Below are 20,094 nucleotides of genomic sequence, written 5' to 3'. Positions count from 1 at the left end.
ATGAAAGAGATAAAATTGATCAATTATAGAACTGTGAAATGAAGAAGCATAATGCTGAGATATTCATGAAAGCAAGGGAGAACATGAGTATTATATGGAACAATGGGCCAAATGTAATAGAGTGAGAGTTCAGAAAATGTGAAAGTTTAGCAGAAAACTCTGAAATTTGTCGAGTTTTGTCTTCAAAATGGCAAAACATCTTGGATATGTGATCTCTAATTTTGGCATATGTCTTACAGAATGCATAGAAACAACAACAAAAAGGTCAACTGTTTTAAAACCAGAATCATACAGTAACCAAACCAGAATTGTGTGGAGGCATGTAATTCTCAAAGGTGGGCCAAAACTGTTGTCTACTGAGGTAGCCGGTCCAGCATTTGGGAGTAGTAGATTGTTTGAAATCATATTTTAAATTAAAAAGTGTTGCTGCTATAAAATAAATTAAACATTTTCATCTTTAATCGAATTATTACTACAACAATATTAGCTTTCATAGTACTACAAAGACTGGCAAGACATCTGGTTGGCTCTTGTCCCTGTGGTGGGGGCTTACCAATATCCCCGTAGTGACATGTTCCAATGCTACATACAGAGGAATGGTTACAAATTGTTGGAAGGAGGGGGATGGTAGGTTACACCTCCCCTGCACTGCCAGCTTCCTACTCCTAGACAGGTCCAGGTTTTTGTACCCACCCACCCTCACTCTTACCACTTTTTAATGCTGCACTAAAACAAATATTTAATTTAGTTGTGCTATGAAATAGTAATTTTAGCCCAAAGTTATGTTTTGTATTGCACTAATATCTTTTATGTTAGGTTGTATTTACCTTATATTGATGTTATTAGTTTGTCTGAAAGAAGTCATGTCAACAATGGTACTCATTTATGAGTAAATCCAATCAAAGAGTATAAATTTGCACCTTTGTCCAACTTTCTGTGATTGACATTGCAATATATTGGCAATAGCATAGCAGCATGGAATTTTTGTTCACATTAGGTAAGTCATGGTTCTCCTTATTTGAGTTAAACCATGCAAAATAAGCTCTGTGACATGTAAAGGGTAAAATGTGACAACATTGAACTTGCTCCTCACTTTACCCATTTTCATAAAGCTTTCATGCAACCTTGACTTTTATTCAGTGTATAACAGTGTTGAGTGTGTCTGTTTCATACTTTGCCTAAAAGCAATGAAGAGATTGTATAGAATGCAAGGATTATACACTATGGGGCACATGCTGAGTTGACCATACTGTACATCTAGTTGCTTAGTGTACATTATGCAATTTTGTATTTATTTTTTTCTAAAGGGACACATTGTCCAATTGAGTAAAATACTATATAATATAGTATTGATTAAAGATAGAAAAAAATATATGATGACATTTTTCAAGCTTATATTTAAAGTTTTTTGACTTTCTGAATATTCAGTATTGGCATGTTTATTAGCCGCTATTTATTGGCTAATTGTGGATTACATCAAAAGCTAATAGGTGCTGTCTTTATAAGGTAATAAGGATAAATATTCTTGCCTTATTGTAAAGGGTTTTTCTTTAATATGTAGATCAAAACTACTACTTTGCCTGTAACAGATATGGTAGGATATATTTAACAGGTACCTTAATATGATGTAATCAATTAGTTTGCACTCTATGACAAAGGCACTTTCTGCAGATATACCTAAGACCCACACAACAAAAAATGTGCAATCTCCCCATCCCAAAAAAATACTCCTTTGATCTGCACTTTCAGTAGGCACTGTTTGCACATCCTCGGCATACAAGATACAAATTGTATTCATATTTAAAACTTCTGAAGTCTGACAAATCAGTGTAGAGCCAAATTACTGCTTTCATATTTTGTTTAAGAAGATATCAGGAAATTTTCAATGCAATTAGTGGGGGTTACTTAAAAAAGCAGCAGTGAAAACCGTTAGGGAATGTACTCAGACCAAGGTTCAACAAAAAGCTAAAAACAAACAAGGACGTTTTAGTGTACAGAGATAGATGAAGTGCAGCAGCATGCAAAAGCAGTCACTACACATGGCACAAATCTGTAATGCACCATCTGCTCATAAATGACCCTGTATGAGTTCCTATCCATAGGCTTTGTGATGTGGCTAATTAAAATGTAAAAAACAAGAGGAACCTCGACTGATCTTTCATTAACGAACAATCAATTTTTTTTTAATGCAAACTGTAAAGACAAACACAACATTTCAGGGTAATTCACCCTTCATCAGGTGCATCAGTGCATTATGATGTTACATAATACCAACTAATTTAAAGTCACATTTAACATCATCTTGCAATAATAGGGGCCAGTTATGTCACTTTTGGTGCATTGAGTACAACTTGCCATAAAGCTTTTAGGTATTAATGATAATATCTCAGTAATAGCATTTGTATTATAAAAGGAGCTAATTTTCCAATTGTATAAAATACTAAGGGGTCTATGTACTAATAATCGTAGTGGTGCTGCGATCAGGCCTGCTGAGAGCCACGGCAGGCTCGGGTAAAGGGGGCATGGTCTAATTGCTCTGGGCCCCCTCTGCCCAGCGAGTAACCAGTGGGGAGGCATAATCAGCTTGATCACTCCCCCCAGAGGCATAGGAGACTGCTATGGCTGCTTCATAGCAGCCGCAAGCAGTCTCCCAGTGCAGCCCAGCACAAAGCAGCGTGTGCTGGGCTGCTGTGATGAAAGAGGTAAGTTGTAACAGGGGCTGGCCAATAAAAATGGGGGAGTGGAGGTGTAAACGCAGGCATGCCTGAGCATCTCAATGGCATTTTAGAGGTGTGCATAATTAAAAGACAGCATCATAGTACATGTCACCTAGCTTGTTTTTACACTGAAGTGCTCGCAATGCTTGTGGAAGGGTATGGTCAACCTCAAGCACTGCGATAGCATCCAATGTTACCCGATGTACTGTACTTATGGTTGCATATACTTCCTGGACATGACGTGCACAATTGGGTATCTTAAGACAGGCTGGTGGGTGTCTGCATACACTATGTGATCTAAGATATACTGGACATGCTAATGCATTGCTGTGCGACAGCACTGCCTATGCAATTTGCATACACATCGTGTGAGTGATTGCATCTACAGTAGCCAACGGCTCTGAATCAGCTCCACCAAGTGGTAACTGCTGTTCCTGTGAGTTATATCCCCGGCATTTAGAAGAAGTCTTTCACAGCAGTGAAATACTTCTTCTGGGGAAGCTGACACTGCACATGTGCACAGTGGGCCTGATTTGCTATTGTTCGCAACTGCGTTTATGCATGCAATCGGGCAATTGTTTCTTTCTGCACATTCATCGCAGTGCGCATGTGCGAACCAGCCACTGAGATTGGGACTGCGATTGTAGTGACTACGCAGACCCAACGCAGAGTGATTGACAGGAAATGCCATTTGTGGGAGGTGATGGGGGTTGGTCTGCAAAATGCAGGCATCCCACTGCATTCGGACGCTGTTGCAAGGGTGTGCGTAAATTAGCCACAGTGGTGCCATATGCAGCTTGTGTACTCACTGTGTGCAATGAAGTTAGCAATTCCTGAGTAAGGTCAGGGCTTGTGTAAGAGTGCGTGAGGCTGCGATTGTACTCAGTTGTACTGATGGTTTTGCAGTCTTGCTAAACATTACGGATATGTGTTAAGTAGAGTCGGCGTCCTTGTGTAATGCTTCAACGGCATAGCAATCTCAATGGATTAGCATACTATCGTAGTTCAAATGCGTGCATAATCACAATTACAGTGCAGTTGCATTCCGTAGTGACTCAGGCCCAGTGTCAGCTTCTGGAGCCATGTGAAGATGGTGTAAACTACAGGGGCTAAACTCTGAAAAGCATCACTTTTTAGAGTTTAGTACATAGGGGTCCGATCATAGTCCCCTTTTAATAACAATAATGGGGACAGCGACATGCAGTGCTAATTAGCTCTTTGCTGGAGATTTCTGTGAAATCTTCTGCATCGTGCTTTTAGTACATAGGAACAATACATAAAATGATGCAATAACAAACAGTTTGATACATAGGCCACTAAATGATACTAATAATAGTATTGATGCATATAAAAAAACAAACACATGCACATTTTAAAGCTTACAGTATGTTCAAAATTGTTTACCTTGCTGAATATATTATGTTTGTTTGCAGCCATTAGAAAATGTAGTATTAGCTTACTTTATTATTCACTATAATTAATATTGTCATGCAGTAGGTTCATTCTAGATAGGATGTGATTAATTAGTGTCTAGATTCTACTTGTGCTTTGTTTATCATTGCTATTTTTTGTAGTTTAAAATAAACCATAGTTAATAATAATAATAATAATAATATAATAATTATAATAATAATAATAATAATAATAATATTATTATTATTATTATTATTATTATTATTATTATTATTATTATTATTAACACATATAACTCATTACTAGAAGATACACTTTGTTCATAGTCATTAAATTAAAATAAACAAAAATGCAGACAAAACATTTAGTACATAAACAGTTTGTGATTATATATTGATAGGGAAGAAAGGAAAGTTTTGCCCAGTTCTAGGTCGCTTATAAACATTTACATTTGTACACATGGGGGCAGATGTATCAAGCAATGGAGAGAGATAAAGTGGAGAAGATGCCCAAAGCAACCAATCACCTTCTAACTGCCATTTATCTATCATAATATTTAAAATGACAGAAGCTGGCTGTATGCTTTGGGCACCTACTCAATTGTATCTCTCTCCAAGGCTTGATACATCTCCCCCATAGTAATATACATTTTTATGCATGCTGCATTATCTGATTTTCCAAGCAAGAAAGTTGATATTTGAAGGAAGGTTAATAACTGTAGACAAATACAGTGCTTTTATGTATTAATTCATGATGGTGTTGCTAAAGTCATAATAGGGGGTTCTGGGAAGTAGTAAATATTTATATTAAATTTACCATGCAGCGCTGTTCAAAGCTACAACATCTTCAGCAATATCATGCATGGTTTTACATTGAATATAATTGCCCCAATAAATCCAGCAAGCAAAATCATTGAAGACTTGGTGGCTTTGAAAAGTGTTACATAGTAAGTTTAGAACAAGGAGTTGGTGAGAGTGATTCAGTATGATATATCCTGATAGTGGCATCCCAGGATCACTGAAAATCCTGATCGTCCCTAGGTAAGTATTGTCTAACCTATTATACCCCCTAAACCTCCCTTAGGGGTGCCTAACCCTAACCTCCCCCCTAAGTGCTTAACCCTAATCCCCCCTTAAGGGCCTAAACCTAACCCCCCCCTTCCCCGCCACCTAAATCTAATTCCCCTGGGGGGGTGCCTAACCCTAACCTCCCACCGGGGGTGCCTAACTCTAACCCCCCTCCTTCCACTAGCCTAAACCTAACCTCCCAGGGATGGGGTGCCTAACTCTAAGTCCCCCCCCAGGAACCTTAAACCTAACCCTCCCCCTCTGTGGATGTCCGCACCCGTCGTCCGGCTTACCTTTGATCGGTAAGCCGGGTGTCAGGGTCCCGGCGTAGGGAAAATGACAGGCATCGGGATCTCGATGCCTGTCATTTAACCCTTGCTGGGATTATACAGTTGGGAAATTGGCGGTCAGGATTCTGTCCATCGGCTTCCCGACTGTTTTCTGGTGAGAGCTCTATGACATTACTACAAGAGAACTGTTTTACAAAGAAAACATACTTCATGCACCAAAGGTACATTACAGAAAGACAGAAAGACAGCAACGACCACACACACATCTATTATATTAAGAACAATATGAACAAAGCTCTAGTATTCTCTTGAAAATTGCCCAAATGTGCAGAGTCTTCATATGACTCTTTTCTGTTGTCAAAGCAACTTACATAATTCATCAAATATTTTCCATTGTCCACTTTAGATGTCTTATAAAAGATTGTGAGATATAACTAATTTTCAAGTAAGTGATACCTATTTGTCCCCATTCTTAGACTGAACTCAATAACTATAGATCTGCTTGGCAGATCAAAAGCGCATGACCTCAACTATTGGTGGAAATGTGGTTAGAATTGTTGCAACGGGGCTCTGGAACATTGTGGTTGATTAGAAGCAAGGTTCAATCTCAGTGGAATTTGCACATGGTTAAGTCTTGGTACATCTGGTCAGCTTGATGACTTCTTTATCCAATTAGGGACTTGTTCCTATCATGAGGGTAGTATCCTTGAATTAAGAGCCATCTAAATAAATACACAGTATTACAAAAGGCTCAGATTTGTAAGAAAATCATGTAATAGAACTCAGTGCAGTCTGCGCATTATTTCCTTTTGTGCATACAATTTTGCATCATACTGTATGTGCTGAATGCTTGGGAAGATAAAACATTATAACTTTATATTACTGGCAGTATAATCTATTTCCCGACCAAGCAATTATTTTGTAGAGATGACACTTGAGAGGCTCTGCTCATTAGGGCCAGATTAAGAACCACATAGGCATAGGGCTAAAAATTATTAAGTTCCTATTTTGAGAATTGGAGAAACTGTGATGATTTAGTGCTAACCTATTTTCTTAAAATGGAAAAATAATAATAATAATAATAATAATAATAATAATAATAATAATAATATTTATTCTTAATTTGTCTTTAAGTTAATGCATTCCACAATTACCTAAACATATTACCTTCCAAACCTCACCAAGTTAATTTATCATATGTAGAACTTTTAAAAACAGGTATTGTTTTTAAAACTTGGCCAAATTTATGAGTAATTGATCCCAATAGCCAAGTAGTATAACCACATACTGTGATTCAAATTACTTGACTGTCTTTTCACAAATTCTATAAATATATGCATTTAAACAATAATGTCTTATTGAATCAGAATATAAATTAAATATACAAGGTGAACATTTTATGTAAATTCACTCTTGTTATTTAATTTTTTTCTGAATAAAACAGGAAGTTACATTTACATTTCATTGAAGACACTATTCTCAGGAAACCCCACTTCTTGCTAAAATCGAACTCCCTGTTTACGTTATGTTATTGCTTTGAATCTAATTTCTAAAATCTTCTATGAATGAGCATGCAAAAAGTTCATTGCATTTTACTAACATCTCCCAGAGAGTCCTCCTTAAAAATGGTTGTCTTACTGTGAAGTCAGATGCTAATTAGCTTCAACTTGAAGCCTTTCTCTAGTTCAGTGAAATTTAATTCCCTAAAGTTTATAGAAGCAGATCAAAATAGCCTAGCATAATACCTTTATTTCTTACTAGTAAAATGTGTTCTACTTTTACAGAATGTCAAGTGTCACATTAAGATATGTACATATATTATAACAGCATTCTGAAAAGTGTTACAAAAATGGCATTGATCAAAACATAGAACTTATGAGTTTTCTGGGGTCATCCAATTTTTGCCAATGGAATACAACAATGACAATACCTCCATTTTACAGTACTGTTTATGTGGTATTTCTACTTAAATAAATAGTAAATCAATACATTTATTAAGGCCACACATCAATGAGAGGAATCGCTTCCTGATGGTTGCAGTATACTATACTTCTGCACCCTTGATCATGATTTTAAGCAATATCTAAACTGCAGTCTCAAAATAAGCCCAAATTAATGAGTCACCATATGGATTTATTGCTTTAAAGCTACTGGTGTAATGTATTAGTACACGTTAAAATTATTATTACAAGTATGAATGCATTTCTGTAAAGAACCTTTTGCCCTGACTGGATCTAGGAAATGATCACCAAATATAACAGAATGTCGGATAGCAGAAGACAGCCACCAAATTGCAGGCCAAAATTGTTGCTATCTGTCTGTGAAAAGAAAAATGCAAACTGCCAGACTAAATGTACACTGTGCAAATTTTAAAACATTAAGTTGAAACCACAATGTGCTTACTGACATGGGCAACTTCTCCACATTATCCCTCTCATAGATTTGATACATCTCCCCCATAAAGTGCTATGTCCTTCCATGTCCTTTTAATGAAGGCTTTGGTTTAAACAGACATTAACAATAGTCCTATGCATCTATTATTACTATTATTATTATTATTATTATTATTATTATTATTATTATTATTTATTATCATCCCATATTTATATAGAACCAACATATAACTTTACATAGAATTTTAAATATTACATTAGTCCCTTCCTCAGTTGAGCTTTCAATACTCTACTATATAAACATTAATATTAACCTACCAAGATGTTTTTAGTCTGTGGTAGGAAGCTAGATCATCCACAAGAGGAGCATATAACAAACACAGAACATACAGACTCCCTACAGATAATGCCCTGTTTGGACTTGAACTTATTAGGCCAAGTATAATAGCTTGCAGGTTGCAAAAAAGTGCATGTTTCTGCATTTTAGCTGGAAGATTTAGTATGGCAAATGTTTTAAAGGTAAAGCCAAACTAGTTTCAATCTTGCTACTCTATAGTCCTAGCACTGTGTGGCAGTAATGCTGACCACTGTGCCATGGTTGCAATGTGTACATGCACAATGCAGCAGGATTATTTCAAAAATATTCTGGTTGGCACTGTAAATGAAAATTGTATTATCTGCTACACATGAATATGGTATATATATTACAAAGCTTTAAAAAAATGTCAAGAGGTCCATAATAACTATGTTGAAATACTTTTAATTATGTTAAATTTTGATAATCAGGAGCCAGCCTGTTAAACTTATCTACAGAACAGATAATGAATATAAACATGCTATTTTTTATTGTCACACTATATTTATAAAACATACATTTTAGCAATACATTAATAGTAAATGTATGACATCCATATACAAAGGTATTTCAGGATGCAAAGACCGTTTGCAGATTCCCGTCATGCAAGTCAACTCATGGTCGGGTGTCTCCTTAACCTGCTTTCAAAATGCCCTGTGAGTGATGTGCTGTTATGATTGTTTTTGGTAATGTTGTGTATTGCTAAAATGAACCAACCCAACAATACAAAATCCCTTTGACTGTGAAGTATAAGTGGTATTCGATTCTTGAATGTGCAGAAAAAGTCAAAATGTATTACCAATTAGAGCAGGTGTATGATAATGTGAGAAAGTGGTTTGAAATATTAAATAATGGATGAACAAATGTATATAACCAAGATCGATCGGGACGCCCATCACTTATCACAGTGTTGGATGGGAGGTTTTCAATCAACCACCCTATCATGGCAAATGCAGGATTTCTGAAAGAGGGTTTCCAAATGTTTGATTTTAGAGCGATTGTCACCAACCCATAAAGAATGCATAATTAGCATGTAACAAGCTATAGTCTGCCCCAAACAAACTGCAGTTTATGTAATGCAATACTTCAGACATACAGTATGCAGGCCCAATGAGGTAAGTAACTTACCAGATTATTTCTCTGGTGTGAAAATCTGCTGCCACTGGGCATTTGCAGCAGCTCCATTCTGCCCTTTATACTGCATGTAGTGGCCACTGGCCAGGTTGTGGGGAAGGGGTGTTTCTGGTCAACTGGAAACCCCCCTGTGTTTGCCTATGCCAATAGTCAGGGCTTTCAGCCAAGCAATTTTCAACTTTTACTAAGGCCCTGATTCAGAGCCGGACGCTCAGACCAGAGCGCTCGCTCTGAATCAGGGCCCACCTCCATAAATATGGAGCGTCCTCCTGGACGCTCGTATAGCTGTGGGTCACCGCCCACAGCATATATACGAGCATGCAGGATGATGGTCGCGATGGTCTTGACCATCACGACCATCGCCAGTGCGAGCAGAAGCCTGCGGTTGAGTTTCTCAACCGCAAGGCCAGGAGTGATTTTGGCTCTATCAGAGCCAAAATCACTCCCACTGACATCACTAGTGATGTCAGTGGGGCCGGCTTCGGACGGTAGGCGTTCCCTTGGGAACACCTCCATCTGGCAGGCACGCCCCCGGCATGCCCACCAAAGGGGGCATGCTGTCAATCAACATCGCAACATCGACAGCACGCCCCCTTTGATCAGACACTACGAGTGAAGGAAAGTCCTTCGCTCGTCGCGTCTCGCGCATGCGCACTACTGAGCTCCCTCTGTCGTGCGCATGCGCAGTGCAGACCATCGACCCACTTGCGAGTGGACAGCCGCTCGCGAGTGGGTCTGAATCAGGGCCTAAGCTAATAGAGTTCCTGGATGGAAAACATTTTGGAAGCAATGAAGAGTTGAACCTGAGTAGAACAAGGCAATTCTAAGGTTTGTATACATATATGATAAATGCTTAAATGAAGGAGGTCATTGTGTGGAAAAATCAACAACTCTACTCTGTTTATAAAATAAATTATCAATTTTATTTTATTTTATTACAGGCAAAAGGTCTTTACTTTCTGGATTACCTTGTATTATGCATTTACTTTAATGGTATAATAGAAGAAATCAGATGCATGGTTTATATCATTTAGAATTTAGGCATAGTAGTAAAGCAAATAGAATGAGAACTATTAAAAGGTGACAAAGCTGAGTACATAACCCTGTCAAATGTGGAGATCGAAATGGCTCAGAGCATAAATGCTTTACAAACATTGCTTGAGTGCACCTGAGCTGAACTGTGACAGAGAAGTACTGCTGTTTGAAATGAGAGCTCCATATTGATCTGTGTGGCTTATTGCCAGTTGAAAACATATAGCTAGCCTTTTATTACAAGGCTTCTAATAGGATATTTAGACTTGTAACCTACAGCAGTAAGTCCCATCATAGTAGTTTTTTTTTTTTCAATGACCTAAATTAAAACAAAATGACAGAGCAATATGACTTTTGATAGTATGTAGATCTCATTGATCTTCCTTGTATGTCCAGGTGCCTCTGTCACTATGAATGACTATGTAACATGAGAGGCAGATTGTTCTACGTTGAAGCCAAGGGGGTTATACTGGAAATCTGTCAAAAGCAGAAACGCAACTACTCTGTTAAGTATGCAAAATTTACCAGGTCAATTAGTACATCATTGAACTATAACAATGTTTCCCCATATGGTTTGTGTTGAATGTTTTCAATTAAGTACCCTCAATTAAACCCAACTACTCTACAATTCTGAGACACAAAGATTACACTCCTGCTGCCTTAAATGAACAAGTGTCAAAACCTTAATTAAATTTAGTTAAAGCAGACACAGATACTAATAATCATTAGTGATATTTTGATGCATACTTTCATGTCATCTTTAAAACGCTGAACTCCGAGTGTGAACAGATATGCAATCAATATATTATAGACATACAGCTCATCCATTCATATTATTTGCATCCATATTCAGTGATCCTGTTGAACAACACACTTGGTGCTTTGTATGCTAGTGAAACTGTTATTTTACAGAAGATGAAATTTCTACTGTGTGCAATTAATCACATTGGTTGTCTAGAGAACATAGGTTTATATTGTTATGCAAAACCTAGGAGGAATAGATCATTAAAAATATTATATAATAGGAAAATATAAAGATCAGAGCTGCATAGTGTCTGCATTATAAATGGCCTGGATATGAATACAATTAATCAAAACACAATTTTTATAGTGTTTAGCAAAAAGCACCAACCAGCCACCATCTAGGGAAGGTAGTTATTCTTACACACAGTCCCCCCCCCACAGTCTGTATTTTTATTATTCTATAGTAGATAAAGACATTTTTGTATTTTTTTTTATTTAAAATGTGCCACGTCAGATAAACATGATGTCTCAATGTATGACCTTCATGCTGACATTTATGCAAAATCAACACAGTATGCCAAACAATAAAAAAAAACATTTTCAAGGTGAAAAAATATCTATTGCTATATATCGTATATCAGTCCAAAACAACGATCGTTCCCTAGTGTCTATAAATGCTCTGTGTTAACATATAGGACAGAAAAGATTTTCAAATGTGTGGCAATTCTTTATTGACTTTCATTTGCATTTCTTGTAAGATTGATGTCCTGAACTTTAAGACTAATGGGAAATCCTCGGCAACTGTGTTGGGAATAGCTGTCAATAATTTCATTGCAATAACACAATTCCCTACAATCTGAAGACCAGATTTCTAATTAGCTAAGTCAACACCTAATCATTGAGCAGGTGACTGAGGTGACTGGATGTTCTGTGCAAGAGTACACAAATATTTCAACGAATTTCAGAAATGCAGCTGATAAAGTATGATTACACAGAACTGTAATCGAAAAGAGATTAGCATTTTCCATATTTTCAATTTAACAACGATGATTCTCCTATGTCCATGGAAACCAAAAACTTCAAAGCAAATTAGGATTAAAAATTCTGGTTAGACACTAATTCGATTCATGTTCCAGCTTTTCAGTACTATCATACTAGATTGACTGTGCCAGCCTCATATATGTGACTGGGAAGGCCACAACTGAGTGATGGTCCTCATGAAACAGGTATTGGACTTTACATATATAATAAATGTCTCTCTCTGAGACCTTTTACAGTATATACATCAAACTACATCTTTCAAATAAGTGACCAGTACCGAAAAATGTTGAAAAAGAAGTGTACACACTACCACCTTGTGGATTAATGTTAAAAGGACAGATGTTGTTCCTTGTAGTTATAATAGCTCCTGTTGGTATTCTATAATAAAAGGTATGGACAGAAATAGAGACTCTTAAGTAACAGCTAAGCATAACCCTCAGTGGGTCCTAAAACATTTCATATCATATCTAACCTTGTGTACAGCTAAATAAATAACGATTAAAAATACTATGCAACATCCAGACATTTTGACTTACCATTTACTTATAGGAATTTATTGTGAATTAAATACAAGCCTCACATGGATTATTGTAATTGACTATTTGATCTCAAAATGTTTATGTGCCTGAAACAGCAATGGAGGGAAAGCTACAGAGAACTTGTTAGGAAAAGATACTGTATAGAAGATCAGCACGGATTGACCTCTGCTGAAGTTCGTTTAATGTCACAATATGTGACAAATCCTAGCAGAAAAGATTGAGTAATATCATATTTCACAGAGGGTGGTCGATTTATGTCAATGAAGCCTGTGATTTAGCTACATAGAAGCACTAGCCAATTGCCATTTCATGATTCACAATGTCCTTATGCAACAAGATTTCACGACGAGTTGCTGCAATAATTGTTTGTAGATGCAAATAGATAACCAAAGTGCAAAATGGACTAAAGTGGGAATCATCAAATCTCCCCTGCCTGCTATAGACCAGACAAGCAGCATCCTGTTCTTTGTTGGTTAATGTTTCACCTTTATAGCTGCAAGTGAAAATGATCAATACAATCATACCTGGCTTCAAACAAGTACACAGAATACTGCCTAGGTGTCTCAGAAGATCCCCAGCTAGAAAGATGCAACGCTAGGGATCAGACATAATAGTGTAGCATTGCACTCCAACCTGCAGTATTAAAGCAATGCGCCTGCAGAAGTACCATAGGATAAAGCTTCATTTTATTGTACAGAATGCTTTAGATGAGGTACATCCGATTCCTAATACAGGGAATAAAAAGCCTCACATTGTAAAAAAAAAAAAAAAGCACTGCATCACTGTTGCACTTTATCTGTAATTCAGATGGGATAGTATTTTTCTTCTGTAGTTGTTCCAATTCAAGTATATCATGCTGGCTAGTCAGCCACTTGCAAGATCCCACTGCATGAAAGGCAGCAGGGTACCTCAAAGTCTCTTCCTCTTCTTCTTAGTGTCATGCAACACAGAGTAATGTCTGCAAAACCAGATCAGCCATGCAGCTTAAAACAAACTGAGGTGAGGGGGGGAACTACTATACCCGTCATTCATGGGGGTGGGGTATCCAATAAGTAGGAGATAATCAAGTTAAGAGGGAGAATTGCATAGAGATTACAGATTTCACATTGCACACAATCTATGAAGCGGTGGGTGTGCAGAACCCTTTATTGCACCAGTGACTGGTGGGTATATTTTGGAGGGATATTTTACAGACTGCGTTTTTTATTTTCGTTTTTTTTTTTAATTTTCCTTTTTTTTTTACTTAAAGAGACCTAAAACATTATTTTCTGGCACTAAATATGTGAATCAGATTGTACAGCACGTTATAAACCAATATACATTACACATACATAATGCCAAGCAATGTGTTGCAATATGTAAGGTGCAGTCTAGCAATAAAATAGCCAGCACAGATTTCATAGCCAGCTTCTGAGTACAGATGATTTCCTAAACATTGCTCACTCCACTTATTCCCAATGAGAAATAAATCAGACCAAAGTACATAAAAACAAATAAACCCAGAAAGTACATATTTTTTTCCCAGTGGTAATAAAAAGACTGGCACTGCAACATCCTTTAAGTCAAAGTGTATCAAATGATCAGATACAGTATCTCTGCTGTAACAGGATATGGCAACAATAATCCTTGTTTCCTTTGGTTAACCAACATCACACAATGATTTTAAATGTCCTTTCCTCCTAGATCTCTAACAGGAGTATTAGCATTGCGATTCTCATTAGTATTATTTCATATTAGAGGACAGAATAGCTTTTCATTTGTATAAGAGGCTGATCTGCTACTTTGTAAACACCACACACAACCATAGCTCTTTCCAAAGAGGCGACTGCAGCAAAATGATCATTACTGCCCAGAACACACATACTGAATCTGACTAGGACACAATGTAGAGCACAAGGGAAAAGTATTGACTCGCAGCCATAGGGGAAAAGTAGTCACAAAAAAGGACTGCAGTATAGCTTGACCGCTCGTTACAAGCATACTTGGTTTAACTAGCATAGAAATTGCATTTAAACGACTGCTAGGCACCTTACCTTGACAAAGCAGAGAGGATGATCGTGCACACAGTGTTTTTTTGCAAAGCAGGCTCCTTACATGGGTACATAAATATACATATTTGTTGGAATCCAAGGCAAGTCTTGCAGTCCAAAGGAATGTGATAACCAGAAAAAAGAAGAGACTGTGTTGATGGCAGGAGAAAAGCTGTATAGCCGTTCAGCGTGAAAATTCATAACCATCAGTGTGAGGATAGAGGAGGTTTTGCAAGTAAAGAGCTGTGATTGCCTTTGCAGAGACGGAGAGAGACCGATCTGCAAGAGATTGAGGAGGGAGAGAGGACCAGGCTGTACCAGTCTTTCTCCCTCAGCTATTGGAGCAAACTGAATGAAATTTACAAAGCCAGCAACCAATAGATTGCTGCAGTGTGCATCATCACTACAGAAACCATATCTCCATCTACACCTAATGCAAAGAGTAGCTCATTCTAGTGCACAGAATAATCTCCGTATTTTGTAGGAGGGGAGAGCTATGGTGTATTATAGCAGGGTGTGTGTACATATGTAAGTAAACAGCTTAATGACACTCAAGATGGTTTGATTCATATTTATTTTAACAGCTCTCTAAAGTGTTGTAAATGTTATGAATCTATACATGCTGCAATATTACTGTCAGCTAATTGACTTTGCAAAATTCATGTGTTTATAATCTGCAAAATAAAACTAGCATTATATAGGGATTTATTGTTATGTTTATTTTATCTGTGATACATTAGATTGTGCATGCAGCTTTTTCATTAAAATATAACACTTTATACCCAAATTTACATGCAATGAACTTGGCAGATTAATGTTGTCAATGTACACAGGCTATATGACCATGTGATGTACATTCAAGATATGGATTTATGACTCAGTTGTGTGATGATTTTCACACATCTATAAGTCTGTTCACAGTGCAGAGGGCCTGACAAAAGTACAAGGCTTCAACAATAATGAGAGTAAGGGCAATTAGAAGAAAAATTGTGCACTCTGCCCTGAAGAGCTTACCATCTGATTGGAAAATGGGACACATAACCTGGAATGAAATTACTACCATGTGCACAAACTGTAGCTACACCACTGTGCTAGATTCTAAAAAAGGAGTGGTTACATGTCCATTCTGGTGTTTTCCATACTATGTTGAGAAGTTTGTATACATTGAAATAACCTGTGTATGATATACAAAATAATAACTAAGGTATCAGATAATAGCAGTTAAAATAGCATTATTGTTTTAAAAGGGTATTTTTTAATATAGTTTATTACCACTATGCACAAAAGTATTGGCATTCAATAAAGCAGATTAACCTCAGCACACAGAGAGTAGATGAAGGAGTAATGTGCACCCTTTCTTACATACAGGTACTGAGAGTTACTCCTAGTATGCAGAGAGCGGATGAAGGAGTATTGTGCACGCTTTCATACAACAGCTATTGAGAGTTAGTCCTAGCATGCAGTGAGCAGATGAGGGATGACTGTGCACAATTCAAACATACAGGTACTGAGAGTTACTCCTAGCATGAAGAGAGGGGGGAAAGGAGTATTCTGTATTATATGAAAGTAAATGTTCCCAAGTACCCCTTATTGTGTATTTTTATTATTGTACCCTACAAAGTGGAGACAATTGTTCCTAGTACCCAACAGGTTTGCATAGAAGCCCTTTATGGCTTTTTTCTATTTTGTTATTTATGTTTGTTTATTTGTATATAAACATATTTTTAGTATCAGTTTGCTAGGAGAGGAACCCCTTTGACCTATACATGCACCGCTGAGGTTAAACACACCACAGAATAGAAAACCCAGCTCTAAAATCAAACCCTCTAGTTTAAGAGAGAGATTTACTAAACATTCCAAAACAGACAAGTGGAGGTGTTGTCTATAGCAACAAATCAGATTATGTCTATCATTTTCTAGAATACAATAAAGGAATGATAGATAGGCACTGATAGGTTGCTATGGGCAACGCCCCCATTTGTCTGTTTTACACGTATTGGTAAATGTACCTCTAGTTCCTTGGTGCCTGATTGTCCTTGTGGCCTCCCCTCTCCTGTCCCTCAGGAAGCTACATTCGCTAAGCCATAAACACAGCCTCAGAATCACCGTATTATTGCCCCTTGTTTGCCTCTTATATTCTTGTCCTTTATCTACCTAAGAGCCACCTCTAGCCCCATTATATGCCTGCCTCAGAGGTGGCTGAGTCAGAGCTCCTCAGTCATGTGCCATGTCATCCCAATCATGTCCTTTATATGTTATTTATTATGCTTTATGCAACTGTCAGCCCCAGTAACTCAACCCTTACCTGTCCTTAGAGCCTTCTCATGCTCCCATCATGCTCACTATCCCAGCCCCTGATGATCCATGTAGCATTTTACTTACCTATCAAAAACTTCTTCTGGTTCTTCTTGATCTCACTTGCTGTTCTTTCTTGGCACTGTCCCCATCTGTGTCATCCATCTGCAGCCTCATCACATGTCCAGTCATGCATGTGACCAGGATTACTCAGAGAGGGCAGGCCATAAAGTGGACTAGAGAGATAGCTGAACCAGCAAGCATGGCATCACACTGATGTATTGCATGATGGTGCTGCTACTGGATTCCTGGACAATGCCCATCCATGATGAGTAGGGGAGTAGCGAGGGTGGTTCCAGTGGAGCATGAACTCCAGGTGCCAAAATGGACAGAGGGCGCCATTCAGGTTTCATGAATTCATGGGGCGCTGCACAGTATGTTGGCCACCTGTTAGTTTTATCTCGGTTTGTTTTCTCTATCTCCTAAATAAGTTACGGATCTGAGATCTGTTTCTACATTTCATGCTCCCTCAAGCTGCCCAGATTGCCTCCCCTCCAGCCCTACCTCTTCTGTGATCATCTTCTGTCACCTCCCCTTTCATGTCAGAATGATTACATTCAGTTCTCACCTCTTTAATTCCCTCCCCTATCTACCATGGGATTAGTTTTTTGCCCCTCCCCTCTCCTTTCTTATTGGCTTCTGTCACCACCTGTCACGGCCAGGGTATTTCAGCATGGCGCTAGGCGAGTGTTACCTGTGAGGTCATTGTGGTGCGGGCTGTCTGGTGGCGGAGCTGGTGTCTGGTGGGGGGCTTTGGCTGCGCGCATTGTTGTGCGGGCCTGTTGTCACTCTGCACTGGTAAGGCCTGGCGGCGTCTCCGTTCCATTTGGCATGGGCACCGCCAACTTGCCTTCTGGCCATGTGATGCGGCTGGCCAATCCTGGTGAGTCACATGTTCCCTCCGGCAAGTAACAGCATGGCATGGGGTATTTAGGAAGGGTCAGTGCCTTCCTTCTTTGCCAGTGCAACGTGTATCTCAGCCTAGCTGAGAGGGAGTTATCTGTGCTTTCCTGTTCCTGTGAATTCGCTGTCTGCCAGTCTGCCTTTCAGCTCCTAGCTCCCACTGGACTACCCCGCTTCCTCCATCACCCTTGCCCATACCTGAGTGCCTGAGCCTGCTGATATCCTGCGCTTCAGTTCACTATCTGCAAACCTGGCTTGATTATTTTCAGTTTCACTACCTGCACACCTGGACAGCTCTAATTGTTTCTATTTGGACATTAACCCTTTTGCTCCCACCACAGAACTCTTGTGCAGATTTATATAATCCTGGATTTTTATTTACTGCCACATTATATGTCTACTCAAGCACTTATTAAAGATCCTAGTTTTATTTTCAAATCTGCTTCTGTGATCGCTCCTGCTACCACCCCGGGTCCACAAACAACCCAGAACATAACAGTTTGCACTGGCCCCATGGAGCCGGCCACGGATCAGGAGTCAGGAGTGGATTTGTTCAGGTGCATTTCAGGTCGTTTAGAAAATCTGGAAAACATGCAGCATCAAATGGCTAAATTTCTGCAAGAGATGTCCAAGCGACAGGATAGTTTGCAAACTTCCTTTTCTACCCCTGAAGTACCAGTATCTACATCCGCATCAGCGTCTGGGAATACAGGAGGTAGATCATCTCCCCGCTTACATCTTCCTTTACCAAGTAAATTTGACGGCAATCCTAAACTCTGCCGAGGATTCCTAAATCAGCGTGACATACATTTTACCCTGCAGCCTGACAACTTTCTAACTGCAAGAACTAAAGTGGCTTATATAGTCTCTCTGTTATCCGGCCAGGCCTTGGAATGGGCTTCCCCACTCTGGGAGCGCTCAGATCTGCTGCTGGATAATTACGCAGGCTTTGTGTCATCCTTCAGGAGGATTTTCGATGAACCTGGGCGTACTGTATCAGCATCATCAAACATCATGACACTGAGACAAGGGGTCCGTCCTGTCAGTCAATATGCCGTGCAATTTAAAATTTTAGCATCAGAGCTCAAATGGAATGAAGAAGCCCTCACCTCGGCCTTCTGGCATGGGTTGTCAGACCGACTAAAGGATGATCTAGTCACTCGAGAGCTTCCTACTAATCTGAACGACATGATTTCGTTGTGTATCAAAGTTGACCTACGCTTCAGGGAACGTCAGGCTGAAAAAAACAGAACTGACCGGCAAAGGTCATTTACCCCCTCCATTTCTACCTGACCCATTCCTTCTCCTACTGAAGAGGAGCCTATGCAGGTGAATCATACACACCTCTCCAAAGAAGAACGTCAGAGAAGAATGCAAAAGAACCTCTGTCTGTACTGCGGAGAGTCCGGTCACCTGCTGATCTCCTGCCCCCGTAAACCGGGAAATGCCAAATACTAACTGACCCTGGAGACATCAAGTTAGGAGTTATGAACCCGTCTCCAAAAATTAAAGATTTCACGATTACCCTAGCCTTTGATCTTAAACCCAAACCTGTCTTTGCTACTGCTCTACTTGACTCAGGAGCAGCCGGAAATTTCATAACATCTAGTTTCATAGATAAATTTCAGATTCCTTGTTTGTCTCTCAACCATGCCATCTCTCTGACTTCTATAGACGGACATCCTCTAACTAACGGGATAGTCACCAAAGAGACTCAACCAGTATTGGTCCGAATTGGAGCACTTCATTCTGAGTCCTTAAAAATCCTGGTGATATCAGAGGCCTCTCAAGAAGTGGTTCTTGGTCTACCCTGGTTACGTCAACATAATCCCAGGATTGATTGGAGTTCTATGCAGATTCTGTCATGGGGTATGGACTGTCAGAAATCCGGTCTTCCAAAAATTCGACCTGTGAGAAAGACAGTTCCATTATTTTCTTCTGCCATTCCCAAGGAATATCAGATGTTCACCGATGTGTTCTCTGAGCAAAAAGCAAATATCTTACCCCCTCATAGGGAATGGGACTGTCCAATTGAATTGATACCTGATAAGATACCACCTCGTGGTCGTACCTATCCGCTG

The 20,094-nt window shown here is 38.9% G+C and overlaps 1 protein-coding gene across 3 annotated transcripts in view; it reads right to left on the bottom strand.

Moving 5' to 3' along the window:
• The window catches only part of NLGN4X (neuroligin 4 X-linked), a 391,249-nt gene extending 376,214 nt beyond the window's left edge, over nt 1-15,035 (bottom strand). For all 3 annotated transcript variants that reach the window (XM_088451539.1, XM_088451540.1, XM_088451541.1), the window contains exon 1: nt 14,759-15,035. The gene's annotated coding sequence lies outside the window, so the exon portion shown is untranslated. The remainder of the gene's footprint in view (nt 1-14,758) is intronic.
• Between the last annotated feature and the right edge of the window lie 5,059 nt (nt 15,036-20,094).

This window comes from Taudactylus pleione, unplaced genomic scaffold (genome assembly GCF_031769625.1).
Source record: "Taudactylus pleione unplaced genomic scaffold, aTauple2 ptg000026l, whole genome shotgun sequence".
Taxonomy (NCBI): domain Eukaryota; kingdom Metazoa; phylum Chordata; class Amphibia; order Anura; family Myobatrachidae; genus Taudactylus; species Taudactylus pleione.
This window is presented reverse-complemented; position numbering and strand designations above follow the sequence as displayed.